The sequence below is a fragment of the Heterodontus francisci genome, chromosome 7 (assembly GCF_036365525.1).
Source record: "Heterodontus francisci isolate sHetFra1 chromosome 7, sHetFra1.hap1, whole genome shotgun sequence".
Classification (NCBI taxonomy): domain Eukaryota; kingdom Metazoa; phylum Chordata; class Chondrichthyes; order Heterodontiformes; family Heterodontidae; genus Heterodontus; species Heterodontus francisci.
The window spans coordinates 86,525,610-86,534,883 of NC_090377.1; the positions used below are offsets into that span (position 1 = coordinate 86,525,610).

The 9,274-nt window shown below is 59.7% G+C and overlaps 1 protein-coding gene across 2 annotated transcripts in view; it reads left to right on the forward strand.

The window, feature by feature from the left end:
* The window catches only part of zc3h15 (zinc finger CCCH-type containing 15), a 51,994-nt gene that overhangs the window by 18,672 nt on the left and 24,048 nt on the right, over positions 1-9,274 (forward strand). The window lies entirely within an intron of this gene.

A 9,274-nucleotide genomic window follows, 5' to 3' on the forward strand; every position in this document is an offset into this window, starting at 1 on the left:
GCCCTGCAAATCTTTCTGTTCAGGTGCTTATCCAATTCCCTTTTGAAAAGCCATGATTGAATCTGTTTCCACCACACTTTCAGGTGGTTCATTCCAGATCCTAACCACTCGCTATGTTTTTTTTTTAAAAATTCTTCATGCCGCCGTTAGTTTTTTTTTGCCAAACACAAATTGGTGTCCTATGGTTCTCGACCCTTCCGTCATTGGAAACAGTTTTTTTTTTGCTCTTGTGCTTTTGACCCCTCATGATCTTGAGCACTTCTATCAAATCTCCTCTCAGCCTTTTCTGAGGAGAGCAACTCCAGCTTCTCTAATTTATTCACATAACTGAAGTCCTTCATCTCTGGAACCATTCTTGTAAGTCTTTTCTGCAACCTTTCTAAAGCCTTATATCCTTCCTAAAGTGCAGTGCCCCGAATTGGACACACTACTCCACTTGAGGCCAAACCAGAGTTTTATAAAGGTTCATCATAACTTCCTTGCTTTTGTACTATATACCTCTATTTATAAAGTCCAGAATCCTTTATGCTCTATCAATCACTTTTTCAACATTCTCTGCCACCTTCAACAATTTGTGCACATTTACCAAAAGGTGTCTCAGTTCTTCCACCCTTTTTAGAAGTGTACCTTTTATTTTGCCTCCTTACTCTTCCTACCAAAATGTACCATTTCACACTTCTCTGCATTATATAAGGAAAGCAGTGGTCGTAGTACTGGCACCTGAGGAACCTTACTTTATAACTTCCTACAGTCTGAAAAACAACCGTTCACCACTACTCACTCTTTCTTGTCATTCAGGCAACTTTGTATCCATGCTGCCACTGTCTCTTTCTTTTATTCCATGGGCTTCAACTTTACTGAGAAGCCTGTTCTGTGGCATTTTATCAAACGCCTTTTGGAAATCCATATACCAGACATCAACCATCTCTGTTACCTCAAAAAACTCAATCAAGTTAGTTAAACGCAATTTTTTTTTTAAAGTATGCTCCTGCTTTCCTTAATCCGCACTTGTCCAAGTGACTGCTGATTTTCTCCCGGATTATCATCTCTAAAAGTTTTGCCGCCATCGAGGTTAAACAGACTGGCCTGTAGAAGCTGGGTTTATCCTTGCACCCATTTTTGAACAAGGATGTAACATTTGCATTTCTCCAGTCCTCTGGCATCACTGCTGAGTCTAAGGAGAATTAGAAGATTATGGCCAGTACCTCTGCAATTTCCACCTTGCTGCCTTCAGCACCACTTCATACTTCTGCAGTAAATTTCATCTGCCACGTGTCTGCCCATTCCACCAGCCTGTTTATGTCCTCTTGAAGTCTATCATTATCCTCTTCACAGTTCACAATACTTCCAAGTTTTGTGTCATCTACAGAAATTGTGCCCTGCACAAGAACACAAATAGGAGCAGAAGTAGACCATATGGCCCATCGAGCCTGCTCCGCCATTTAATGCGATCGTGGCTGATCTTGGGCTTCAATTCCACTTTCCTATCCGCTCCCCATATCCCTTAATTCCTTGCAAAACCAAAAATCTGTCTATCCCAGCTTTAAATGTATTCAACGATGGAGCATCCATAACCACCTGGGGTAGAGAACACCAAAGATTTGCAACCCTCTGAGTGTATTAATTTATCCTCATCTCAGTCCTGAATGATTGGCCACTTATCCTGAGACTCTGCCCCCGTTCTTGTTTCCCCAACCAGCGGAAACAATCTCGTAGCTTCTACCCTATCAAATTCTTTCAGAATCTTGTATGTCTCAGTTAGATCACCTCTCATTCTTCTAAACTCCAGAGAATATAGGCCTAGTTTACTCAGCCTCTCACCACAGGATAACCCCTCATCCCAGGGACCAATTTAGTAAATCTTCACTGCGCCACCTCCAGTGCAATTATATCCTTTCTTAAATGTGGAGACCAAAACTGCACGCAGTATTCCAAGTGCTAGAGTCCATTAGAAAGATGTAATAGAGCACTTGGAAAACAATGACAGGATTCGACAAAGTCAGCATGGATTTACGAAAGGGAAATCATGCTTGACAGATCTACTGGAATTCTTTGAGGATGTAACTAGTAGAATAGATAAGGGAGAACCAGTGGATGTGGTGTATTTGGACTTTCAGAAGGCTTTCGATAAGGTCCCACATAAGAGATTAGTGTGCAAAATTAAAGCACGTGGGATTAGGGGTAAGGTACTGACATGGATAGAGAACTGATTGGCAGACAGGAAGCAAAGAGTAGGAATAAACAAGTTTTTTTCTGAGTGGCGGGCAGTGACTAGTGGGTTAGCGCAGGGATCAGTGCTAGGACCCCAGCTATTCACAATATATATTATATAGATGAGGGAATTAAATGTAATATATCCTAGTTTGCAGATGGCACAAAGCTGGGTGGAAGGGTGAGCTGTGAGGAGGTTGCAGAGAAGCTCCAGTGTAATTTGGACAGCTTGAGCGAGTGGGCAAATATATGGCAGATGCAGTATAATGTGGATAAATGTGAGGTTATCCACTTTGGAGGCAAAAACAGAAAGGCAGATTATTATCTGAACGGCGAAAGATTGGGAAAGGGGGAGGTGCAGCGAGACCTGGGTGTCCTGGTGCACCAGTCGCTGAAAGTAAGCATGTAGGTACAGCAGACAGTTAAGAAGGCAAATGGTATGTTGGCGTTCATAGAGGATTCGAGTACAGGAGCAAGGATGTCTTGCTGCAATTATACAAGGCCTTGATAAGATCACATCTGGAGTATTTTGTGCAGTTTTGGTCTCCTTATCTGAGGAAGGATGTTCTTGCTAAGGAGGGAGTGCAGCGAAGGTTCACCAGACTGATTGCTGGGATGGCAGGACTGACGTATGAGGAGAGGTTGGGTCGATTAGGCTTGTATTCGCTAGAGTTTAGAAGAAGGAGAGGGGATCTCATAGAAACCTACAAAATTCTAACAGGACTGGACAGACTAGATGCAGGAAGGATGTTCCCAATGGCAGGGGAGTCCAGGACCAGGAGGTCACAGTCTTAAGGATAAGGGGTAAGCCATTTAGGACTGAGATGAGAGGTTTCTTCACCCAGAGAGTGGTGAACCTGTGGAATTCTCTAACACGGAAAGCAGTTGAGGCCAAATCATTAAATATATTCAAGAAAGAGTTAAATGTAGTTCTTGGGGCTAAAGGGATCAAGGGATACGGGGAGAAAGCGGGAACAGGTTACTGAGTTTGGATGATCAGCCATGATCGTATTGAATGGTGGAGCATGCTCGAAGGGCTGAATGGCCTACTATTTTTCTATGTTCTATGTTTCTATAAAAGCTCTTACAGTCTGTTTTTATATTGCTGGCTAGTTTACTCTCATTCTTTTTTTCCCTTTTTATCAACTTTTTGGTGGCCCTTTTCTGGTGTCTAAAACACTCCCAATCCACAGACTTGCTACTATTTTTTGCAACATTCTAAGCCTCTTCTTTTACTCTAATACTCGCCATAACTTCCTGAATGAGCCACGGATGAATCTTTCTTGACGCGAATTTGTTTTTGAACGGAATGTACTTTTGCTGAAGCCTGTGAATGGCTATTTTAAACGTTCCCCACTGCACACCCAAGTCTAGGTCATCAATATATATCAAGAAAAGCAGTGGATGCATCCCACCCAGTGCTGGTGACTTAGAAACTTGTAAGTACTGCCAGCCTTCCTAATACCTCCTGTTTATCAATTTTTAGCCCATTCAGTATCTCAACTGCCTCCTCTTTCCCGATTCTTCGGGAACAGCTTCTTCATTGATAAAGACAAATGCAAAGTACTCATTTAGAACCTCAGCCATGCCCTCTGCCTCAATGTGTAGATGCCCAGTTTTTGATCCCTATTTGGCTCCACCCTCCTCACACTGCTCTTTTACTGTTCAGATGCTTATAGAAGACGTTTGGATTCCTTTTTATATTGGCTGCCAGTGTCTTCTCCTAATCCCTGTTCACCCCTCGAAACTCTTTTTCACTACCCCTCTATAATTTCTATATTCAGCCTGGTTCGCAGGTGTGATCAACCTGACATCTGTCATGTGCCCCCGCCCCCTTTTTTCTGCTTCGCGCTCTCGCGCTCGCTCTCAGAATTAGAATTAGAACATTACAGCGCAGTACAGGCCCTTCGGCCCTCGATGTTGCGCCGACCTGTGAAACCATCTGACCTACACTATTCCATTTTCATCCATATGTCTATCCAATGACCACTTAAATGCCCTTAAAGTTGGCGAATCTACTACTGCTGCAGGCAAGGCGTTCCACGCCCTTACTACTCTCTGAGTAAAGAAACTACCTCTCACATCTGTCCTATATCTATCACCCCTCAACTTGAAGCTATGTCCCCTCGTGTTTGCCATCACCATCCGAGGAAAAAGACGCTCACTATCCACCCTATCTAACCCTCTGATTATCTTATATGTCTCTATTAAGTCACCTCTCCTCCTCCTTCTCTCCAACGAAAACAACCTCAAGTCCCTCAGCCTTTCCTCGTAAGACCTCCCCTCCATACCAGGCAACATCCTAGTAAATCTCCTCTGCACCCTTTCCATAGCTTCCACATCCTTCCTATAATGCGGTGACCAGAACTGCACGCAATACTCCAGGTGCGGTCTCACCAGAGTTTTGTACAGCTGCAGCATGACCTCGTGGCTCCGAAACTCGACCCCCCTACTAATAAAAGCTAACACACCATATGCCGCCTTAACAGCCCTATTAACCTGGTTAGCAACCTTCAGGGATTTATGCACCTGGACACCGAGATCTCTCTGTTCATCTACACTACCAAGAATCTTCCCATTAGCCCAGTACTCGCGCTCGCCCCCTCCCTCGCGCTCGCCCCCTCCCTCGCGCTCGCCCCCTCCCTCGCGCTCGCCCCCTCCCTCGCGCTCGCCCCCTCCCTCGCGCTCGCCCCCTCCCTCGCGCTCGCCCCCTCCCTCGCGCTCGCCCCCTCCCTCGCGCTCGCCCCCTCCCTCGCGCTCGCCCCCTCCCTCGCGCTCGCCCCCCTCCCTCGCGCTCGCCCCCTCCCTCGCGCTCGCCCCCTCTCTCGCTCGCTCTCGCGCGCCCCCTCTCTCGCTCGCTCTCGCGCGCCCCCTCTCTCGCTCGCTCTCGCGCGCCCCCTCTCTCGCTCGCTCTCGCGCGCCCTCTCTCTCGCTCGCTCTCGCGCGCCCTCTCGCTCGCTCGCTCTCGCGCGCCCTCTCGCTCGCTCGCTCTCGCGCGCCCTCTCGCTCGCTCGCTCTCGCGCGCCCCCTCGCTCGCTCGCTCTCGCGCGCCCCCTCGCTCGCTCGCTCTCGCGCGCCCCCCTCGCTCGCTCGCTCTCGCGCGCCCCCTCGCTCGCTCGCTCTCGCGCGCCCCCTCGCTCGCTCGCTCTCGCGCGCCCCCTCGCTCGCTCGCTCTCGCGCGCCCCCTCGCTCGCTCGCTCTCGCGCGCCCCCTCGCTCGCTCGCTCTCGCGCGCCCCCCTCGCTCGCTCGCTCTCGCCCGCCCCCTCGCTCGCTCGCTCTCGCCCGCCCCCTCGCTCGCTCGCTCTCGCCCGCCCCCTCGCTCGCTCGCTCTCGCCCGCCCCCTCGCTCGCTCGCTCTCGCCCGCCCCCTCGCTCGCTCGCTCTCGCGCGCCCCCTCTCTCGCTCGCTCTCGCGCGCCCCCTCTCTCGCTCGCTCTCGCGCGCCCCCTCTCTCGCTCGCTCTCGCGCGCCCCCTCTCTCGCTCGCTCTCGCGCGCCCCCTCTCTCGCTCGCTCTCGCGCGCCCCCTCTCTCGCTCGCTCTCGCGCGCCCCCTCTCTCGCTCGCTCTCGCGCGCCCCCTCTCTCGCTCGCTCTCGCGCGCCCCCTCTCTCGCTCGCTCTCGCGCGCCCCCTCTCTCGCTCGCTCTCGCGCGCCCCCTCTCTCGCTCGCTCTCGCGCGCCCCCTCTCTCGCTCGCTCTCGCGCGCCCCCTCTCTCGCTCGCTCTCGCGCGCCCCCTCTCTCGCTCGCTCTCGCGCGCCCCCTCTCTCGCTCGCTCTCGCGCGCCCCCTCTCTCGCTCGCTCTCTCGCGCGCCCCCTCTCTCGCTCGCTCTCGCGCGCCCCCTCTCTCGCTCGCTCTCGCGCGCCCCCTCTCTCGCTCGCTCTCGCGCGCCCCCTCTCTCGCTCGCTCTCGCGCGCCCCCTCTCTCGCTCGCTCTCGCGCGCCCCCTCTCTCGCTCGCTCTCGCGCGCCCCCTCTCTCGCTCGCTCTCGCGCGCCCCCTCTCTCGCTCGCTCTCGCGCGCCCCCTCTCTCGCTCGCTCTCGCGCGCCCCCTCTCTCGCTCGCTCTCGCGCGCCCCCTCTCTCGCTCGCTCTCGCGCGCCCCCTCTCTCGCTCGCTCTCGCGCGCCCCCTCTCTCGCTCGCTCTCGCGCGCCCCCTCTCTCGCTCGCTCTCGCGCGCCCCCTCTCTCGCTCGCTCTCGCGCGCCCCCTCTCTCGCTCGCTCTCGCGCGCCCCCTCTCTCGCTCGCTCTCGCGCGCCCCCTCTCTCGCTCGCTCTCGCGCGCCCCCTCTCTCGCTCGCTCTCGCGCGCCCCCTCTCTCGCTCGCTCTCGCGCGCCCCCTCTCTCGCTCGCTCTCGCGCGCCCCCTCTCTCGCTCGCTCTCGCGCGCCCCCTCTCTCGCTCGCTCTCGCGCGCCCCCTCTCTCGCTCGCTCTCGCGCGCCCCCTCTCTCGCTCGCTCTCGCGCGCCCCCTCTCTCGCTCGCTCTCGCGCGCCCCCTCTCTCGCTCGCTCTCGCGCGCCCCCTCTCTCGCTCGCTCTCGCGCGCCCCCTCTCTCGCTCGCTCTCGCGCGCCCCCTCTCTCGCTCGCTCTCGCGCGCCCCTCTCGCTCGCTCTCGCGCGCCTCTCTCGCTCGCTCTCGCGCGCCCCCCTCGCTCGCTCGCTCTCGCGCGCCCCCTCTCTCGCTCGCTCTCGCGCGCCCCCTCGCTCTCGCTCGCTCTCGCGCGCCCCCTCGCTCGCTCGCTCTCGCGCGCCCCCTCGCTCGCTCGCTCTCGCGCGCCCCCTCGCTCGCTCGCTCTCGCGCGCCCCCTCTCTCGCTCGCTCTCGCGCGCCCCCTCTCTCGCTCGCTCTCGCGCGCCCCCTCTCTCGCTCGCTCTCGCGCGCCCCCTCTCTCGCTCGCTCTCGCGCGCCCCCTCTCTCGCTCGCTCTCGCGCGCCCCCTCTCTCGCTCGCTCTCGCGCGCCCCCTCTCTCGCTCGCTCTCGCGCGCCCCCTCTCTCGCTCGCTCTCGCGCGCCCCCTCTCTCGCTCGCTCTCGCGCGCCCCCTCTCTCGCTCGCTCTCGCGCGCCCCCTCTCTCGCTCGCTCTCGCGCGCCCCCTCTCTCGCTCGCTCTCGCGCGCCCTCTCTCGCTCGCTCTCGCGCGCCCTCTCTCGCTCGCTCTCGCGCGCCCCTCTCTCGCTCGCTCTCGCGCGCCCCTCTCTCGCTCGCTCTCGCGCGCCCTCTCTCGCTCGCTCTCGCGCGCCCTCTCTCGCTCGCTCTCGCGCGCCCCTCTCTCGCTCGCTCTCGCGCGCCCCCTCTCTCGCTCGCTCTCGCGCGCCCTCTCTCGCTCGCTCGCTCTCGCGCGCCCCCTCTCTCGCTCGCTCTCGCGCGCCCCCTCTCTCGCTCGCTCTCGCGCGCCCCCTCTCTCGCTCGCTCTCGCGCGCCCCCTCTCTCGCTCGCTCTCGCGCGCCCCCTCGCTCGCTCGCTCTCGCGCGCCCCCTCTCTCGCTCGCTCTCGCGCGCCCCCTCTCTCGCTCGCTCTCGCGCGCCCCCTCTCTCGCTCGCTCTCGCGCGCCCCCTCTCTCGCTCGCTCTCGCGCGCCCCCTCTCTCGCTCGCTCTCGCGCGCCCCCTCTCTCGCTCGCTCTCGCGCGCCCCCTCTCTCGCTCGCTCTCGCGCGCCCCCTCTCTCGCTCGCTCTCGCGCGCCCCTCTCTCTCGCGCTCTCGCGCGCCCGGCCGCGCGCCCTCTCGCGCGCCTCGCGCTCGCGCGCCCTCTCGCTCGCTCGCCCTCGCGCGCCCTCTCGCTCGCTCGCCCTCGCGCGCAGCCCTCTCTCTCGCTCGCCCTCGCGCGCGCCCTCTCTCTCGCTCGCCCTCGCGCGCGCCCTCTCTCTCGCTCGCCCTCGCGCGCGCCCTCTCTCTCGCTCGCCCTCGCGCGCGCCCTCTCTCTCGCTCTCCCTCGCGCGCGCCCTCTCTCTCGCTCGCCCTCGCGCGCGCCCTCTCTCTCGCTAGCCCTCGCGCGCGCCCTCTCTCTCGCTCGCGCTCGCCCTCGCTCGCTCTCGCGCGCGCCCTCTCTCTCGCTCCCTCTCGCGCGCGCCCTCTCTCTCGCTCTCTCGCGCGCGCCCTCTCTCTCGCTCTCTCGCGCGCGCCCTCTCTCTCGCTCTCTCCCGCGCGCCCTCTCTCTCGCTCTCTCCCGCGCGCCCTCTCTCTCGCTCTCTCGCGCGCGCCCTCTCTCTCGCTCCCTCTCGCGCGCGCCCTCTCTCTCGCTCTCTCGCGCGCGCCCTCTCTCTCGCTCTCTCCCGCGCGCCCTCTCTCTCGCTCTCTCGCGCGCGCCCTCTCTCTCGCTCCCTCTCGCGCTCGCCCTCTCTCTCGCTCTCTCGCGCGCGCCCTCTCTCTCGCTCTCTCCGCGCGCCCTCTCTCTCGCTCTCTCCCGCGCGCCCTCTCTCTCGCTCTCTCGCGCGCGCCCTCTCTCTCGCTCTCTCGCGCGCGCCCTCTCTCTCGCTCCCTCTCGCGCGCGCCCTCTCTCTCGCTCCCTCTCGCGGCGCCCTCTCTCTCGCTCCCTCTCGCGCGCGCCCTCTCTCTCGCTCCCTCTCGCGCGCGCCCTCTCTCTCGCTCCCTCTCGCGCGCGCCCTCTCTCTCGCTCCCTCTCGCGCGCGCCCTCTCTCTCGCTCCCTCTCGCGCGCGCCCTCTCTCTCGCTCCCTCTCGCGCGCGCCCTCTCTCTCGCTCCCTCTCGCGCGCGCCCTCTCTCTCGCTCCCTCTCGCGCGCGCCCTCTCTCTCGCTCCCTCTCGCGCGCGCCCTCTCTCTCGCTCCCTCTCGCGCGCGCCCCTCTCTCTCGCTCCCTCTCGCGCGCGCCCTCTCTCTCGCTCCCTCTCGCGCGCGCCCTCTCTCTCGCTCCCTCTCGCGCGCAGGCCCTCTCTCTCGCTCCCTCTCGCGCGCGCCCTCTCTCTCGCTCCCTCTCGCGCGCGCCCTCTCTCTCCGCTCCCTCTCGCGCGCAGCCCTCTCTCTCGCTCCCTCTCGCGCGCAGCCCTCTCTCTCGCTCCCTCTCGCGCGCGCCCTCTCTCTCGCTCCCTCTCGCGCGCAGCCCTCTCTCTCGCTCCCTCTA